We start from the raw sequence: 5,480 nt of genomic DNA on the forward strand, positions 1-5,480 counted from the left end.
TGCTAGCTAGCTGGCGCTAACCACTATTAGCATGAGCTAGCTAAAACGAATATTATTTTAAAGACAAAACTAGTGCAAATTAAAGTGAATAACAAAGTCAACCAAGTTAAATATCTTCTTAAAAGTTATATTTTCTGTTTTATTTAAGCATATCTTATTCTTGCTTAACATAATGACAGAGCAGATATTTCCAAATGAAAAAAAAAAATATGAAAACCTGAAGACGTTCTTTAATCATAGAAGCAAGATGGTTGAAGAAGAAGACGTGGCAGTCTGATTTATGTACACTTCTGCTGTTTTGCTTGATTAAAAATGGATAACTGGGCGCAAATCCAGCATTTCCCAAGACACTCAAGAAGCAAACAGTTCAAGAGAAGAACAGTGAAAATGCCTAAACTAACTCCAACAAAGTTACGTCTCTCACCTATCAGAAGAGCAAACTCCTCAAAGGTGGGAATCAAAACTGTGATTTGTTTTCAAGATGCAGCCTCCAAGAGCAGAGATCAAAATCAGATGAAATCACACCAAAAGAAGCCATGATGACAGAGGTGAGGAGGAAAAAAAAAAAAGGTAGAAAATGGTCAAAAAGCTGCGGGAGGAAAAAAAAGAGGAGAATAGAGAAAGAGAGGAGTCTTTTCCTCATCGGAGGATGTTGTTGCCGGAGCAGCAACACTCAGCATCCAAGCATCTCAGTCAGAGCATGCAGGAAACATTTCTTCACGTCGGAGCACCGACAGAGGAGGAGGAGGAGGTGAAAGGAGGTAAAACCCGCAGCTTAACATGTCAGAGTAAAGATGTACTCACCGGGCGCGAGTAAAAAGGGTTCGACCTTAAAAACAAACCGCGGAGAGTCGACGCCGAGCAGCAGCCCCGCGTTTCACCGACACTCTGAGCTCCTGTCGGGCTGTGCGCGTGGCCGCCGGGGGCTCGGTCACGTGACGCGGGGCTGCTGGACAGGATTCTGAATCTGAGTCCGAGCATCACTGCTTCCTGGTTATTGTTAACTTTGTGGAGCAATGCAAAATAAATACAATTATCAATTCTATCAAAACCATTGTTCCTGTTGAAATCTGTTAGCCAACCTGATTTATGCTACTTTTAGCTGCTACTATGTTGCTTCTTTTAGCTGCTTTTCTGTATATTTTAGCAATAATTCAGCTCATTTTAGCAATATTTTTGCTACTTTAGCATTGTTTTTTCTACTTTTAGCTACAGTTTTGCTAACAATGCTTGTTTTTTTTTTACTTTTAGTTACAGGTTTGCTAATAGTTCATTTAGCTATTCTGTGAGTTGCATCTGCTCTGCTACTTTCACTTTGCTCGTTTTAGTGTTGGTATTTTTTTATTTTAGCATTTCTTTTGCTAAATTTAGGTATTGTTTTGATCATTTTAACTACTGTTTTTATTTATCTTAAGCATTTGTTTTGCTATTTTCACCGATTGTTCTGTGAAATTGCACACATTTTTGCTCATTTTAGCAAATGGTTTGCTCATTTAAGCTTTAGTATCAGTGTTGCTACTTTTAGCTACAGTTTTGCTAATACTTTTCATTTTCTCATTTTTAGCTACAAGTTTGGGAATATTAGTAAATGCTTAGCTAATTTAAGCTACTCTTCGTCTGAGTTTTGTGTCTGTTTTGAAACTTTCACATGCTGTTTTGCCATTTTTAGCTATAGCATGTGTTTAGCTTGGGACTATTCAACTGACGGCCCACGGGCCACTTCTTAAAGTTCTTAAAAAATAAAAATAAATTTTGGGAAGTTCTGGGTTTGAGTTCTGTTTATTGCATTTATGATTCAATGCAATGAAATAAACAAATTTAAAAGGTAACAGATCATTGTAATAATTGATTTATTTACATAATGACTAATCGCTGGATGTCCGGCCCCTGAGCTCAGAAACTGTGGAGCCCAAAACAGTTTTTCTAAATTTGCCATTAGTTTCTCATTTGAGCTAATGATTGAATCAGTTTATCTTCAATTTGTGTTGTTAATTTTAGTTTAGATTGATTTTTATCATCTTAAAAAAAAGATATCAGAGATTGATTTCAACCTGATGGACAGGAGTTTGTTTCAAGTCACATGTAGTTTAGTTTAAAGTTATTCATCAGATTTCAAAGATCAATTTATGCTGAGAGATATTTTGGCTAAACCAGACACATTGTTGGGAATCTGAGGAGGATTATAATCTGATTTCCCCTCAGCCGGTATAATTCATGTAAAATAATAGGCAAAGAAGATAGGGTAATAATAGTTTTGCTCATCTCTGTATATATATGTGAGTGTCTGTTAGCAAAATATCTCATGAACAGCTGGGCAGACTTTACTAAAACTCTCTGAAAGTAATCACCTGATGTAAAGCTATAATGGATTCATTTTTGGGGTCTACACCATTTGAGATGGCCGCCACAGCTCACCAACTTTAGCAAACGTTCAATTTTATACAACTCTGTCATGTTGGTAGCTGAGGGTCGTCCTCAATACATACGCTGAGGAATAACAGCTCGCACAAGATGTATTTTTAGAACATTGCCATTAACTATTAGAGCCAACTGTGCTCGTCTGTTAGCAAAACATTTCAAGAACAGCTGTATATATTTTAATTACATTTTCAGACAGTAATTATTAGATGCACATCTATAATTCATCAACTTTGGAAATTACCCCAATTCAAGATTGCAGACAAAACCAAATGACTTTAGAAATACACAACAATGTCCATAACTTATGAAATAGGTATTCAGCTAAAAAATTGGTGTCATGATAGCTAAGACTCATTCCCAACTCGTACTCAGAGTGCTACATTGTGCAATAATATTACTTCAAATTTTTGGCATTAAAGGTTGGTGTCAACCCTGTCTGTTAGCAAAATATCTCATGACCCACTGGATAAATTTTAGTGAAACGTTCTCAAAGTACTCACTGGATACACATCTACAAGTGATTATATTTTGGACTTGGCTCACTTCAAGTTGTCCACCGCAGCTAAGGAACTAAAGCAAACATACAAACAGCTATAACTCAGTGAATTTTACAGAGACTGCGCTCAAATTTGTTGCGGTTGAGAGTCATCCACAACACATACGCCAAACCCTAACAGATTACTTCGGATATCGCATTCTTACGTAAAATAAGGCGTAATGTTATTTACATTTCTAAAACATTTCCCTTCATCCTCCCCTCGGCTCGTTTGTTTTCCCGATGAAGTCTAAAAACCACCGTTCCCCAACTCGCTTCTCGGTTTCTCATTAAGAGCTACTTTAAGGTGTAATCAGCTGCTCCTCCACGGGGCCTTATGAGAATATTGATGATCAATGAGGATGTTAGCAGCGGCCGCTACCTAACACCGTTTAACGTCTACAGCCCTCAGGTGAGAAACATTATCGACTGAATGTTTTCCAGATCTTTAAGGTAACTCCAGGACATGAAAAGGTGGAGATTTTTCTTTTTCTTCTCTTTTCTTTTTAGGCCCGGCTTGTCACGGTGGTTTTATGCGAGGTGGTTTTGCGAGGTTGACAGCTCCGGGGGCTTTGATGGGAACACGAGTGGTCGTGCCGTCAGAACGGAGGAGAAGGCTTTGTTGTTCGGCCGTGAGAGTAAAAGGCCTTTAAGGATCCATGACTTCTCCGGGGGTTGATGAGCAGAGGCTGATTCAGAGTGGAGGAGGGGGTTCAGCGGTACGCTCTGTAAGTCAAACGGCACGATGGGTTTGAACAAACATCCCGGGAGCTTCACGTATCGCATGATCATACGCTCGCGGTGAGTTTTGAGCCGTGTGATCTGGGTGTTTTAAAGTCTGACTGGGTTACTGTAGTAACCGGCTGCCTATCATCAGGGGGGAGTGCATGTGCTGTGCATGAGTAATAGCAAGACAGAAATACGGTGATGCATATTTATATTGTGTGTACTTGCTTAGTGGCTGCATTTGGGATCACTGGAAGCTGTTTTTGGACAAACTTAGGCAGCTTCAGTTGGTTTTAAGTATAATAGCAGCCAAATGGGGAGTGGTGGCGCAGCGGTTAGAGAAGGTGGGCCTGTGATCGGAAGATCGCCGGTTCAGGCCCCGGTACCGACAACATCAGACATGAGGGTGGGGTAGGTGATGCACCCACACCTGCCCCCACCCTCATTCACTCCACCCTGGGCCCATGAGCAAGGCCCTTCACCCCCATCTGCTCCCTAAACAGGTCTCTCTTGAAAATGAGTTTTTGTGGCTCCTTGAGACTACTTGTATAAATAAAGGGTAAATGAAAAAAAATAAAAATAAATTGAGTTTTTTTACAGAATTTCCCCTGTGTAGCTTCCATTAAATCATAACTCTGTCACAATGAGGACTGGCGCTGGTGAACCCAATGGTGCAGGCAGGCAGCCAAGGACTCGAGATAATTCATTCAACCTTTATTTAGACAGGTAAATCCCATTGAGCCTCAAGGACGCATTTACAAGAGAGATCTGATTTCAACAAAGAATGATGACAACAATGGACAACAGCAACAACAATAGATAGCCACAAAAAGGCATAGATTATTTTTTTTAATTTTTTTTTACAAATAAGATGGCAAAAAAAAGTAACAAAAAACAGCTAGATTCTAAGGTGAATGTAGAAAACTAAAAACAGGAACATGTCTGCATTGGTCCCTGCCAGGAGTCCAACAGATTCTTAAAGCCACTTAGAGAGGTCATGGTCAAGAGCTTCAGATCTTTTTATAAGATATTCCAGGAAACAGGAGCGGAGTAGGAGAAGGTCCTTTTGCCTAGTTCAGTCCTCACTGAGGGAACACTGCAGGTAATAATGTCCTGAGAGCGCACGCTGTAGCTGCACTCACGCAGAGACATGTAGGAGGAGATGTATGAAGGCAGCAGACCAAGAAGTGATTTAAAGATGAAAATGTACCAGTGAGAGAGTCTGCATGAAGTTAATGATGTCCAGTTAACCAGTGAATACAGGGTGCAGTGGTGGGTACGATAATCACAGCCAGTTATGAATCTTAGTGCACCATGATAGACAGCATCCAACATCTGCAGGGTTCTTGTAGGAGCATTCATGTAAATAATGTCACCATAATCAATGGAGGGAAGGAAAGTCACAGATACAAGGCGTTTTCTAGCATTCAGGGTTAGACAGGATCTGTTTCTGAAAAAGAAACCCAGTTTAACTTTCAGTTTCTTTACTAGGTTTTCCACATGAAGGTTAAAAGAGAGATGCGTGTCGACCAAGATACCCAAATATTTATAGGAATCAACAAACTCAATCGGGACACCATTTGAGGATGATATCAGAGGAAGAACTGCTGGGACCGACTTCCTGTTTGAAAAAAACATCCCTTTGGTTTTGTCGACATTTAGGACAAGTTTGAGGTGGAACAAATCAGACTGGATGATGTTGAATGCAGGTTGCAAAAGCTGGAAAGCCTTAGCAACTGTTTTAGCTTGATAATGAACAACTGTGTCATCAGCATAGAAATGTATGGATGCATTAGGG

General features: G+C 39.9%; 1 protein-coding gene across 1 annotated transcript in view; it reads right to left on the reverse strand.

Annotated features, from left to right (window-relative positions):
• LOC119414719 (RNA-binding Raly-like protein) overlaps positions 1-459 on the reverse strand; it is a 68,137-nt gene extending 67,678 nt beyond the window's left edge. The window contains exon 1 of the mRNA XM_037681826.1: positions 425-459. The gene's annotated coding sequence lies outside the window, so the exon portion shown is untranslated. The remainder of the gene's footprint in view (positions 1-424) is intronic.
• Positions 460-5,480: the final 5,021 nt, after the last annotated feature.

The sequence above is a fragment of the Nematolebias whitei genome, chromosome 9 (assembly GCF_014905685.2).
Source record: "Nematolebias whitei isolate Nwh7 chromosome 9, NemWhi1, whole genome shotgun sequence".
Classification (NCBI taxonomy): domain Eukaryota; kingdom Metazoa; phylum Chordata; class Actinopteri; order Cyprinodontiformes; family Rivulidae; genus Nematolebias; species Nematolebias whitei.